This window comes from Vanacampus margaritifer, chromosome 1, assembly GCF_051991255.1.
Source record: "Vanacampus margaritifer isolate UIUO_Vmar chromosome 1, RoL_Vmar_1.0, whole genome shotgun sequence".
Classification (NCBI taxonomy): domain Eukaryota; kingdom Metazoa; phylum Chordata; class Actinopteri; order Syngnathiformes; family Syngnathidae; genus Vanacampus; species Vanacampus margaritifer.
The window spans coordinates 15,490,105-15,504,778 of NC_135432.1; the positions used below are offsets into that span (position 1 = coordinate 15,490,105).

At 39.5% G+C, this 14,674-nt stretch overlaps 1 protein-coding gene and 1 long non-coding RNA gene across 2 annotated transcripts in view; one reads left to right on the top strand and one right to left on the bottom strand.

Annotated features, from left to right (window-relative positions):
* ntsr1 (neurotensin receptor 1 (high affinity)) overlaps positions 1 to 14,674 on the top strand; it is a 32,904-nt gene that overhangs the window by 1,770 nt on the left and 16,460 nt on the right. The gene's annotated exons all lie outside the window — the stretch shown is intronic.
* LOC144057078 (uncharacterized) lies at positions 789 to 9,147 on the bottom strand. The gene is made up of 3 exons (XR_013295168.1): positions 8,764 to 9,147; positions 5,405 to 5,479; positions 789 to 1,298 (listed from the first exon to the last, which is right to left on the bottom strand). It is a non-coding gene; the product is annotated as an uncharacterized LOC144057078 (long non-coding RNA).

Genomic DNA, 14,674 nt, shown 5'->3' on the forward strand with positions numbered 1-14,674 from the left:
AAATTTCAGGGTTGTGCTTTATTACTTTTACTGAAGTAAATGAGTTGAATCAGTACATGTACTTTTACCAGAGGACCTGTACTTTAAAAGAGCCTTGTTGAGTTTGTCACTTTTTTACTTGCAACTGCCACCCACTGGCCTAAAGCGTAACTGCAACCTCTGTGGCAAGGTCATGCATGGTGTGCGTGCGAGTACGTGCACTTAAATAAACTCTTAATTTTTTCAGTTTTCTTGGAGTCTGAGTTGAAGTTTGGGCTGTGCTCGAGCCGGTTAGGGTTTAAAAAAACAACAACAGTTTCCATCTCAATCTTGTTGTCCACGGGGATGAGCATGACGTCTCCCTCCATCACTCCACCCCTCCCCATCCCTAAGAAAATGTGGCGTGTTGGGAAGTGAAGGGAAGATATAAGCTAACAGGCAGTCGCATTTAAAAAGTCAGGGCATTTTGTCCTCATCTGCATTGGCGGTGCATGCGTGATGTAGAAAAGTTTTAAAATTACCTTTTTGAACTGCACAAGGTACCTTTAATGCCACTCATTCATTGATTTGAATCTGGTCTTTGGCCGACTGTGACAGATCAGATACAAAGACAGAAAACAGAGGCAAATTTGTCCTAATTTCGATGATCAACGAGCTGCTCACTTCCATAGACATGCTTAAATTTGGCAAGCAAGATTTATGATTTAGTCATTGAGACATTAATTAAACTGCCATTTTGAAAAATGCAGTGTTTCACAATGGATCAATGTCAGAATTGCATGAGCTCATGTCAGCCTACATTACTTTTAATCCTTTATTCAGTAAAGCCCTTAATGGGTTAGAGGGTTTCAGGAAATTAACTGAAGGCTTACTACCAATAACATGCTGCATATTTTACATCTTGGCTCACATACCATACTGCAGTATTTCTCTTAGTAGAAAAACAAAACAATCTTTCTCGAGGCCAGTCTGTGTCCTTGTTATATGTTGAAGTTGTGTACAAATGATAGATCCAATTTCCCGGATATTGTTTCCAAGGCATACATTTGGCATTGACTCAGTAGCACAAGATTTGTGATAAGTGAAGAAGTAATGATGAGGTGACTTGTTCTGCGGGTGCTTTGTCACCCAGCTGGAATCTTGGAATAAGGCGAGAGTTCTGGAGATGGGACATTAACTCGCAGGATTGCTGCCAAATGGGTCGTCGCGGTCATCTTCATCATTATCGTTTGCTGCAAGTTTCCTTCTCCAGTATTTTTTTTTTTCGTTTACGAGTGTCATTTGTATCTGCTGTTCCTGTTTTCTTCTCATATCAAATTCTGCAATGTAAGCAGAGTCACATTCAAAGTATGTAGTAAGACTCCAGTGTCAGCATACACATTGTCATTGGCTGTCAAAATTAAGGTTGTATTTTTCATTGGGACGATTGCTTGGATGATCCAGCCAAGCTAAATTGATTGTATATATATATCAATTGTAATGTAATTTTGAGGACATTTATTGTGCATATCTCAAAAGTCAAATCAAAACTCATGACTGCATTGTGAAAACAAACAAATAATTAGTGATGTAAATATTCAGCATACTACATTAATCGACTTTTAACTTTGAAGGCCACTGACGTATGCCGTAACGTAACGTAATTTATTACGGCTGTCCGGTTCTGTTCCCTCCACACACTTATTAAACTGCCTGTTGTTTTGTTGTTCAATATTGTGTACTTGCTGCTTTAATGCGGTTCCAGCCAGACTTATTTTCCTCAATAAAAGACAAATAAATGTTTAAAATTAATATAATGTGATTTCCTGGGATTTTTTTTAATATTCTGTCTCTCACTGTTAAGATGAACCTACCATGAAAATTATAGACCGTTCCTTTCTTTGTAAAGGGTCAAACTCACAAAATCACCAGGGGGTGAAATACTTATTTTCCTCACTGTATGTAAAACGTTTACTTGATCACCCAAGCGCTTAATTCCAATCTTGGATTGGCGGAGTAATTAGCATGTCTTGTCTGTCTCTCCTTGTCAAGTCACAGTTTCCTTCTTAAATTTTTTTTTAGAGAGAGCTCAGTATTGTTCATTCGGTAATCTTACCGATTCAACATGTCATCATCATTGTTCTCTCTTTGTGTGTGTGTGTGTGTGTGTGTGTGTGTGTACTCATTAATTCACCTGAAACCTATTAAAAATCCCATAGTGTTCACCGAAACCTAAGACTTCAGAATCCCGCTAGAGTCGTGAAGTTGTCAGGAGACCAGAGGAAAGATCAAAGAAAAGAAAGAAAAGTGAAATCCAGTACCGACCGGACGCCACCTACTACCCACAGGGTTACAAACCAAAATCTTTGAGCAACCCCAGAAACATCTAAATTCCAACAAATTAGGGAGACTTCAAGAGACCAACGGAAAGACTGAATAAAGGAAGGAAGGATAGATGAAGCAGAGTGAGATCCACAGTCATCAGCCTCCACAATTCAGCGACTAGAGGGCCCCCCCCAGGCCGCAGCAGCGCACGAGCACAAACCCTGGGCCCCGCGGGGGCCACCAGCCGGAGAGCAAACCTAGGAGCCCAGAGTGCCCCCCGGCCCAACACGGCCCGCACCTCAAGCCCAACGCAGCAGAAAAAAAATATTATACTCATGAAATAGAGGGCTCAAAATGTTTTGAATTTAAAATTATATTATTGGCTTTATAGGGTTAACAGGCAATCACATACCAAGTACATGATATAAAGAACACACCTTAAAGGGTAATGACACGTTTTATGACGCACACTAATTTCACAAATAGACTTGGAAAAGCAACATTCTTTTTTCCCCCGTACACACGCGACCCTCACGTGAACTCGCTCATGACTCCACTGACGCAATATTGCGACTAACCATTTTTTATCCTCTGTTGATTTTTATGAAGGCCATTGGCTTCAGCAAATAGCCAGTATCCGAGGAGAGGTATTTTTGACCACACAAGACTGACTCCCTGTGACTGTCTAGTTTCATGCAATTGAAATGATCATAGTTGTTACGTCCACAACTCCATTTGAAATGTCTTGGGCTTCCTTTCAGTCTGAGGACCATCGGCATCGGACCGTGGTGGCAATCAGGAAGTGATCAAATCGCTGCAATAATATTTTATAAAGTGAAAAGAGAGGATGCTCTGTAAGCTCCCCAAACACCCCAAGCATGTTTTGTCAACCACGAGGGACTCTGAGGTCAGAGAGGCCTTGTGTGTGGGGAAATTGAACTATTGGGGGGAGAAAAGGCAGCGGGCAACAAAAGTAATTGGAAAACCTCACCAAAAGATTATTAACTTTTGCTTCCGTGACACAATAGATGGGCTTAGACCAGTCGCGTATTTAGCCCATTTTGGGGGGTGCTTCAGCATGAACAATAACATCCCAAAAATGTTAGCATATATATATTTACCGTGTGTTCTTTTTAACTCATTCACTGCCATTGACGGCTATAGACATAAAAAATTCATTTGAACAATTTCTATTAGTTTCACATTTTTTCCATTTTTGTTAACAAGAGTATGAAAACCTAGATTTTTTTTTATTGTTTATTTAGAACAGATATAAAATGTGTGATTAATCATGAGTTAACTATTGAAGTCATGCGATTAATTACAATTTTAAAAAATTATCGTCTGACGACCTTAATTTTTTTAATAATCTTCGTTTTTCTTAATTAGGGGCATCAGGCGATTAAAAGTTTGAATTGTAATTAATCACATGACTTAACTAGTTAACTCAAGATTAATCACAAATTTTATATCTGTTCTAAATGTACAATACACCCCCCCCCCCTTAGGTTTTCATACCTTTGTTAACAAAAGTGGAAAAAAATGTGAAACTAATAGAAATCGTTCAGATGAATTTTTGACGTCTATAGCCCTCAATGGCAGTGAATGGGTTAACAATATGGAAAATTGCACGTTATACATAAATCATAGAATTTAAAGTAGCACTAAGGAACTTTTCAACCTTAATAAAATATTTTCATAACTCTTCTGATGAAACATTGACTTAAAACTAGTTGAATAGTACCTTTGTCATGGCGTGAGGGGGTCTGTATCATTTGGCACTAAGCAACACAAAAAAACTACGAATGTGCTGAGGGCTTTACGGCATACGTCACTTCCCACTTTCCCCATTCGTTAAATTCCAATCAATTTGAATGTCGAAGCATGTACTGGTAGAAGCTGCAAAACAACTGAAAACTTTTGTCTGAGGAGACAAAAAAGAAAAAAGGAAAAGAGAAGCTACACAGATAAAATGACAGTCAAGGATCAACACTGGCACGGATTTCACCTGCTGGCGTGAGCTAAAAAAAACGACACAATGCGCTTGTCCGCATAGGGAATATGGTCTTCCCTTAGACATAACAATACCGCATTTGTCCATATGGCGCCGCCATAGTAAACGTAAACTGAAAATTCCTTGGTGTTGCTTTAAAAGTAATATTTAAACAACAAAAATACAGTATCCACCCATTTGATTCGAAAATGGTTTGACCCACCTCTGCTGCTGCGTACAAGCGGAGCATGAATGATCTAGTCAAGTGAATTTCTAAGTTCCTTACTTTCACCAGGATATGCGAAAGGACTCTGCTACTCAATACCAACACATTATTTTCATTACTAGTCTGCTTATTTTTGCTGCTCAGTCATGCTACTTGATAGGTAGTTAGCTGAGGAGCTGTTGTATCAAAAAGAGTACCCGTACCCATAAATTAAGGATAAAATATGTTTATATTTTACTATTACATTCTGTTTCTCCTTTGCTTAACTTTTATTAGATTAAATAATTTATTAGTTTACTCACTGACTTCCCACACAATTCTTGGAACGGGAAATACCCCCAAACCACGACAAACTTCCTATCCCCACTCTTTGTTGCACCCAAGCATCCCTAAACGTCTTCATAGCACCCCTAAAACTCTAACCCTAGAATCACCTCTGCCTTAAACAACATTTTAACATAAATGATCAAATTTTCCTTACAAGATGAATGAAGTACAATGTGTCATTACAGTTCTGGGACTGGTATCAGAAAAGATTTATTATTCCAACTGGTCGCCTTTTACTTTCATTTTAAAATACTTGATCCCACCTAGGAGATGACTTTGCAAAAGATGGAAGACATACACTAAAGTGTGGGCAGAAGGTTGCAAGGCGGCTAATTGAATGACTCTGCTAGAGCGAATCTTTTTGATTTAAAGGCTGCAGGATGCTGAAAAAGGGAAATGAAATTCCACTCTGTGCTGTTGACTCATCGAAGTTATTTCCGATATATTTATTATATATTTATTTTGCCACTGATGGTGTGGCACTTCACTCGCCTGATTTTGTTGCAGGTGGTGTGGGTTCATTTCCCACTCAGGGAAAGTGTGACTGTGTGAGTGTGAGTGGGTTGTCTCCATACCGTATGTGCCATGTGATTGGCTGGCGACCAATCCGGGGTGTAGTCCACTTTTCACCAGAAGTCAGCTGGGATAAACTGAAAAGGAAATGGATGGATGATATTTACATTTTGCCATTTAGCAGGCGGTGTGTTTCAACAACTGCTCTGTGCACTTAAAGGCCTTTCCACCTTCAGCCCAGAGTGGACTCCTGCTGTGTCTACACTTCACTTCACTTCACAAAAGTATGAATTTCAATTGCAAAGCAAATTGCTCATACTGCATGCTAAAATGTCTGTTTTGTTTTTATTCATGGCTGCACATGTACATGTCAAGTGTTAACAAATACTATACCATGTATTGTATACAATTCACCATTTACTTTCAATTTGAATTATCCAGTGCCAATTCAAAAGAAAAGCGCTGTTTGTCTATACAGCGCGAGGCGTAAGGTCCATTCATGCAGATGTTGCCACTTTCTGTCATAATTAGGAAAGTATACCATGTGCCGCCATGAATGTTCTAATCTAGACTCTCACGACTTGCATTGGTGTACAACTGCGACTGAGAGTTGTTTCTTTTGTTCTGGTAATCACATTTGGGATACATGACAGAAGGAGACAATATGTGAACTTCAGGAGTATGCAGTTTAGTGCAAACAGCTGATGGTTACGAGTTACGTCCAAACTTTTCTAAATGGTGCCCAGTTTGAGATATCACGTCCCTGGAAAGTTTCCATGACTTGTTGACACTCCCCCTTTAGCACCCATGAAAGCTTTTCAGATACTCAAAGCGTAGTTGCAATCTCTCTGAATCAGGTCAACAGTTCAATTCGCCAAGCTCTCCTCAGTGATGGTTTGCTCTCAGCTCACGTTGGCGACTCATTGTAACACTATAAAAGGTGACAAATGTGTTCACCCAGCTCACAGGAGCAATTGATGAGTTGAGATCATCACTGCTTTGACCTGCTTCATGCTATCTACACATATATGTAGGTATTAAATAAGAACCCACATTCAGAATTGTTCATCACAACACACTGCAGGCATTTCACACAACAGTTGATGCATGACAATTTCATATATTTGATGCTAATAGTTGATCGTTCCCCCCGCCAACTATAGGACAACCGCCACAGTTCCAATTCTGAACACAATCACATACTTCATATGTGAGCCTGCTTAACATGTAATCTCTTTCTTTGTTGTTAGTGTATATAGTGGCTTTTTAACATCATTCCTAACTGCATGACGTCCGGTCGACTCTTGTGTGGTTATGCTTAACAGGAATCTGACCAGACCTTGTTGAATCACCAGCAAAACAAATGAATCCCCCCAAATTGGTTGAATTGACAGAAGGAACCGTTTCATAACCATGTGGATGCTGCGTTGGCTTGTAATAAGGAGAATAACATCAATGTCATTGCCGTGGTAACCCAAGAGCACCTATTTTAATTATCTGAAATTTTAGCGGCCCGGCCCGCACACCTGGCATGCTGTCTCAGAATGTGCATACATTGGGCTCTATTTTCGTAGACAGTGTGGCCAGTGTGGTCCCCTGCTGGAACCACGTCTAAGTATTAGCGCAGGTAGTTTAAAGCGATTTTGGTGAATTTAATCGAGGCGCAGGCAAACGTGTGGTCATCGTATTTAATTTATAAATATGACAACAGCATGCATCGAACCCTTTGAATCATTTCAGAAATCAATTCGTAAAACACATTATTATTATTATTTATCATTATGAGGAGGAGGAGGAGCCAAAACTATGCTATCAAAGAAAGCAAGTGAATTGTCCAAAACAGGCTTCTTCGTCAGCTGCCTCTAGGGCCCCGTTCACACGGAAGCAAAGACGGCTTCCTCAAAAAAAATTTGTGCAGACAGAAACATTTCAAGACTTGACTTGACATGACATGCGAGTGTCCAAAAGAAGACGCTGAGGACGTTTAATGGCTGTAATGTATATGCGAAGTCTGGCGTGGCACTGTAGCGCAGCCACAGGGAGTTAACGGAAAGCGTAGAAGAAGAATCAGCGAAGAAGAGGAACCACTGATCTGAATATATTACTAGATAGCCGATAGAACAAGACTTTTGAAGCCGCGAGGCTGCCATATTACTCCTCCCAAGAAACATTTCTCGGCATACGATACTATACATTTACAGTATCGAAATTGGAGAACATTTGATACAGTACTTTGTAGAAACAGCATGATTTATGATGTTTTAAATTTGTTAAACATAAACAAGACGACTTTACAACTTGTCTTAAATAAATGTATAAATTACATGCGTAATATATGTTTACAGGAGGAAACTTGTATATTTTTTTATTAAAGAATTATAACTGTAATTCAACAAAAGATCCCTCTGCCAAATCTAATATTGGGGTCTAATGAACTGAGCGCTAAAAGAAAAAGTGTCAAAGGCTGTAAGTAAGTTTTGGTGGAGGACCCAGGGAAGCAGGGCAAGGAGGCAGAGCCAGGTAATGTAAAAATAAATAAATAAATAATTTAATTATACAAAAGAAAAGCGAACTACAAATGGCAAGTGAAGCAAAACATGGGGCGGACAACAAGGCAAAAAAACTGGCAGCATGACAGGAGGAAAACGACAATGAATCGACGCAGACAGAGGGGAGACAGGAGACTAAATACACACACTAACGACACAACAAGACACACCTGGGGCAAGATACAGGTGGCTGAGAGCACTGATTGGCTGACACAAGGAAGGGCAGGATTACACTTAACAAGACCAAGGGAGACACATAAGGAAAAACAGAACCCAAACATGACAAAAAGGGGGTCTTCAAAGCAGCACATACCGTCCACTTCTTCTTCTTTTTTTTTTTTCAAACTTTTAAACTTTTTTTTTAACTTGTAAAAAAAATAGTGCCCACCCCGACCCCCAGCCCTCTACTAGCCTACGAGCTGTATATGTCCAATCTGTACGTATACGTATCATTTATACGGTACTCTGTGATGTTTACCGACATCAAATGAAGTGAAATCCTCAGTTCTCCAGAACATGCTGTTTTATTAATCCAACAGGCAACTTAACGCACACACATCCAACAGCCTTAACTCCCATCATAGCTCGCGAGATACAATATACTTCTAGCATGTACTGCATAACAAAAATCACTCGACTTACTTGTATGCAACAAAAAAACAATCCTGTTCAATAGGTCGAGCTTATATCCAAATCAGGACAAATACAATTAACTGTACTGTTTTTCACTAGCTAGTAGAGTATTTCTTATATTCACCAACTGAACATTTAACAAGTTCACGACATTTTGTTGTTGTTTTTTTCACATAACATTTTTTTTCAAAAACAACACATGGTCCTTATAAATTCAGTCTGGAAGCTGGTTTACTTACGCTCCCTGAACGAGTGATGATGACTTTTCTCGTGAGTGGTTGGAACGGATGTGCCATCTGGGGTTTCTCCCTGACTGGGGGTGATACTCACATTTGCCTCAATATCAGCAGTCTCTTCTGCTTGCCATACTTGCTGGATGACTTGTGATAGTGTCAAGTCAGCTGTGAGCTGAAACTTCTGGGATAATTTCATGTCTCGGATTCCACGACGAGTTTATCTCGGATGTGTTCATCTCTCTTATCACCAAACTCACAGTTCTCCGCCAAATCATATAAAGCTCTGATGTATGCTTCTCCCTCCTTACCGGCTAGCTGGCTTCAGTGATAAAAGCAGGCCCGTTCATGTATTAAGTTTAGAGTTGCCACCCGTCCAGTTTTTCACATAATTGTTCTCTTTTAAAATAAAAATCTCTCCCAGGACACAATTTGCCCCGTTTTTTTTTTTTTTTTAAGGAAGAATGCCAAAAGCTAATTTGATTTCCTTAATCCTGTAGTCTAAAAATGTCCCCTGCGCTACTGTGGAACACTTTGTTACCAAACGTGCACTTTGAATTACCGTAACTCTGTGCTATCTGAAAAATTCCAATGGTGTCTGAAAGCTAAGCACTTGTGCTTTACAGAAAAAGTATCGTCATTACGGTAATTTCAGTCCTCCTCTTATGGAAGCCTAGGAAGTCGGTGAGTCACGACAAAAGAGTGCAGAGAAGAACAGTCGGATTTTCAGACATTTCTACATCAATCTGAACAAAAGACGTTAATAAAAAGGTAAGTATATCGACACTTGTATCACATGGTGGCTTTTTATAGAATCGTACGTACGGTGAGGTTTTTCTAGAATAGTGCAATACACGTTGCCACGTTGTATCTTGTTGTTTTTTAGAGTGCATGCCTTGTTTGTAGTTTACAGTGTGTGTGACTAGCTGTATAATGAACATTACACTAAGTTCAGTTTGTTTTGTGATGAGGGACATACATTGCATTGCACTCTCTCTCTCTCTCTCTCTCTCTCTCTCTCTCTCTCTCTCTCTCACTCTCTCTCTGTAGAAAAAAAATCTCAGCTTTTATATACATTTGAACAAAAAGGGGCACGTCCAAAACTATTCATACCTTTCTCCTCAAAAATCAATAGAAAAGTCTTTATTGGCTATTACAGCAAATAAAAAGCATCCTATATTTGCTGGCCCGACTGATATTTTTGCTCATTCATCTTTAGCAATTAGCTCTTCTTGTCATCACCCTGATCTTTGAACGGAATTCAATTCTGGACTGTCTGGGCCACTACAAAACCTTAATATTTTCCTATTATTTAACCACTTTTGCTGTGTGTTTTGGGATTTGTCATGCTAAAATGTCCACGTATTGAAAATTTGCCGAGCGTATGAATAATTTCAGGCATGACTGTTAAGTGCCTGAGCTTGGTCAGGTGTCCCTTTTTTTCACAAATCCAAGATAACCCTAATTAAGTTCCGTCTTGGAATGAAGTAATCATTGAACTTCTTTAACACAATGTCATAGTCCTTTTTATGTTCTTCAATCTCAAACTCGAAGCAACTGAATATTTTTTCAGCTTCACTGCCCATGGCATAAATGTGAAAGTGCGAAAATCGCTGTTTCCACTCCGGCCCTTCTCCAGGGCTCGTGAATTTAAACTCTTCAGGCGGACTAAACTTCAACATCGTAACCGCATTTTTCTGGTCGCGTCACTTCTGACACCATGTGATGTTTATCGACATCAAATGAAGTGAAATCCTCGGTTCTCCAGAACACCCTGTTTTATTAATCCAACAGGCAACTTAACGCACACACAGTCAACTGCCTTAACTTCCATCAAAGCTCGAGTGAGCCAGAGTGTTTACTTCTCGGACAATAGTAATTCCCATACATCACAGTAGTCTGCTCACGAGATGGGAGGAGTAAGATGGCCGCCCTGTCTATCGGTTGTCCAGTAATATATACAGATTAGTGAGACGAACACAGGAGAAGTGACAATGGAAAGTGATTCAAGTACAACAACATAACACAAACCATTTTTCTGTAAAAGCATAGGCAAGCTAAGGAGGCTGCGCAAAACGACCACAACACGGCTATCTGCCATTTTTGTTTGCGCAGTCACGCGAGAATTGAAGCATACGTCATCAAACTACAACAACGCGTCATCATCGAGCTGCGACCACTATGTCATTACTGGAGGAGTATCCTGCATATTGCGTTTTTAAATATTTCCACTCTGGAGCCCGGTTACAAAACAGGAAGCTTAGCTGATGTGTGAAAACCAGGAAGTCGGAAGTCCCGCCTCCTCTGTGGCATATACCCCATTAACCCCCTTCAATGCCAGACTTACTCTGACATCAGAAATTTATCATAGCATGTCAAATCGGTAAAATTACCGAATGAACAATACTGAGCTCTCCAGCGGAAAAAAGAAAGAAAGAAAAAGAAATTTATCATAGCCCACTGTTGTCCATATCATTTGGTAATTTAATTGATGTTTTATGTCCTGTTATTTTGATAGCAAGTTACTGCTTATATATATATATATATATATATAATTTTAATTTTAATTTTATTTTTTTACTTTGTTTGTATGGTGTCCTTGAGTGCCCTGAAATAAAACAAATTCTAATTATCGTTATCCTTCATTGACTGTTGTGCACTGCTTGCCCAAAGATGCCACAAGGTATCAGCCTTGTGACTAATCTGTCCCTGAGAGATCAGAAACAAATGTGGAATTAACAAACATGCATCCAAACAGTACTGAGATCTGCAAATGAAAGGGAGATTGCTGGGGTTTCATTTGTGTTCCTTACAAATGAAGTCATTTAGAATGAAGGTGCAGGTAAATGTGATAACTATTTGTCACACTCAGGCCACCCCCAAACCAAGGAAGACATTAAGTAAAAATGCAAGGCCCCATGTCATCATCTTCAATGGGTTGTTGTCACAGATAAGTGTACTCACCCTAGATGGAGGTACCTTATTAAAATGACAAAATTGAGTTCCACACAATACATTATTGTATCTCAAAAGGGTAGAATCTCCAAATACCAAGAGACTTTAAATATGTCAACCTGTTGTTATTTGAAAATATTATATTGATAAGGTCATGTTCCTGTTTTCACTTTCAATCCGAAATTTCTAATTTGCCATCATCTTTTGCTCCGTCTTCTGGCAGACCAACAAGGGTGAGATTTACATGCTATTGCTTGTGCTTATTTGACAATAAAACACGACGTGACGTTCTATAAGTTGGTGTGGAGCCTTTGTATAAGCAATGTCAAATTGTGCAAATATTTGCATTGCTCCCTGTTGAAAGTGAGATTGATGTTTATTTGGGTAAAAAGAACAGTGTCACGGCATTTATGAGAGCACACTGCTGCAGGAAAAAAATAATAAACCTTCTACTGGTTGTTAGCAGCAGGAAATCACCCCCAGCCAGGAAGTAAGACAATTAAGAGAGATAAACTGTAGGAAAGTTTTTTTTCTTTCTTCTTCATTAAATAAGGAGCTCAAGGGGTCATGTTTATTGCCCTGATTAAACTTTTAGGACATTTGCACACATTGAGTTCATGAAGGAAGGTGAAATCATTAACAGAAAATACCAAATGCAGTGGCTTGCTTGCACATCTGTCACCTTCTCTACTCTGACCTGCTTCTATTTCGACTAATGCACCTCCGTTGGCCCATCACGCACTTGAGGTTTTCCATTTGTCCCTTATCATTCATCATGCCTCTTATCGCATGGTTCCTTCTGAGACCTGAAACGCATCCTTCAAAGCAAGCCCCTTCTAGTGAGCCAGTAGATCTTATGAGATCAAAAGCTACCGAACAAAAAAAAAGGATGTGCGTTGCCGCACGCAGCCTCGCCATTCCGATTGAAGTGTATACATGACGCTCGTTGGAATTGACGAAAGGACTATACCACCCCTGTGAATTTAGCCTTTTCATTCCTATTTAGGTGTTTATATAGAGCATTTTCATTCCGTTTGGCCATTTGGATTCATTCTAATCGGAATACATGGCTCCATGTAAACCAGGTTAGTGATTTACCTTTACATGGCTTGTGGGCCGGGGGTTTCCACTTTCCCCCAGGAGGGCAGCGAAGTGTGTATGTGTGCTACGGGGAGACATTGAAACCCTTTTTTGGGGTAGTCTTTAAACATGTCTGAGGCAGCTTGTAACTTTTCAACAGCTTCTATGGCCGTCGTTAATTTCTGTTGACTGATTATGTTTTTGGCTTAATAAATACCAGTCCATCACTTGAGTCTATTATTTCTACAGGGCTCTTCTTGTCTGGTTCTTGCCATTTTCTCACTATTCTGATAAGTTCATGCATCTGTGAGCAACGGAGTGGTCTCATTTTTATACAACCAATTATGAAACGCTGCGCCATACTAAATTTAGTAAGGCCATTTCGACTCAATATCTCTCCTTTTAGCTGCTAATAATCTTGGGTTATGTCAGTCTCTAAATCCTGATATGCTTTGAATGGCTCACCTGAGAGAAATAGCGCCAAGAGTCCACCAGCCCACTGTGGTTTCAGCCACTCTTGTTGTGTTGCTGTACCTTTAAAGTCATAGGCGTCCACATCCCCATTTCGGTATCACATCACTTGCCTTGATTTTAGTTCTTGCTAAATGGAGTAGCTCCTGCTCCTTGAGATGGTCGTCTTTATTTGCTACTAGAGGGTTTTCGTGCTGTGCCTTCTAGGTCTCCAACAGCACCTGCATTAATTGCTCCATTTGGTGGCATGGTTGGCTGGCTTGTATGGAGTTCAGAAATCTGCTGGGTCACGGTCATCAGGGTTGGGAGGGTTACTTTTAAAATGTATTCCGTTAAAGTTACAAGTTACCTGCTAAAAAATGTAGTTAGTAATGTAATCCAAGTACAATAATATTAAAGTAACATAACTTGATTACTTTGGATTACTTTTGGATTACTCCAATACCGAGTATGCTCATGAATAAAATAAAAATAAAATAAATATCACCACAATATATATTCTATACAATAGGTGATTGGGCAGCCTACAAATAGCAAAAATCATTGTGTAATTAAAAAGCATGTAGGCTATAGATGGTTGATTGATTGACTGATTGATTGATTGATGTCCATATGTTGCTGCATGGATAGATAGATAGATAGATAGATAGATAGATAGATAGATAGATAGATAGATAGATAGATAGATAGATAGATAGATGGATGGATAGATAGATAGATAGATAGATAGATAGATAGATAGATAGATAGATAGATAGATAGATAGATAGATAGATAGATAGATAGATAGATAGATAGATAGATAGATAGATAGATAGATAGATAGATGGATAGATAGATAGATAGATAGTCATCTAATGAAGATGACGATGTGTGTCAACTGCAAAATGAACTTTTATCCCAGTCACAAGTTTAACCGTGTATATGTTGTGTATGATGTTTAAATAGTAAATTGGTGGGTAGAAGATTTGTTTGGAAGGTGTAACTGACATTATGGTTGTAGGCTAGCGGGCTAGGTAGCAAGAAGCTACAGCGCATTTAATGCCGCTGGACTCTTAGCTCAAACTTTTGCTCCCAGTAAGTTCCGACTGTCTCGCTCTCTCTCTTTCTCCCTCTCTCCCTCTCTCCCTCCCTCCCTCCCTCTCCCTCTCTCTCTCCCTCCCTCTCTCTCTCTCTCTCTCTCTCTCTCTCTCATCGTAGAAATTGTAATCCCTCGAAGTAATCCCCCCTTTTTTTTTATAAATGTACCTGCAATCTGATTACATATTTTTTCCTGTAACTGTAAGGGAATACAGTTACATTTTGGGGGGAATCTGATTACGTAACGGTGGTACATGTATTCCGTTACTCCCCAAGCCTGAAGGTCATATACTGTATGTGTTAAAACTTTGCATGGTGCCGCCATGGGCCC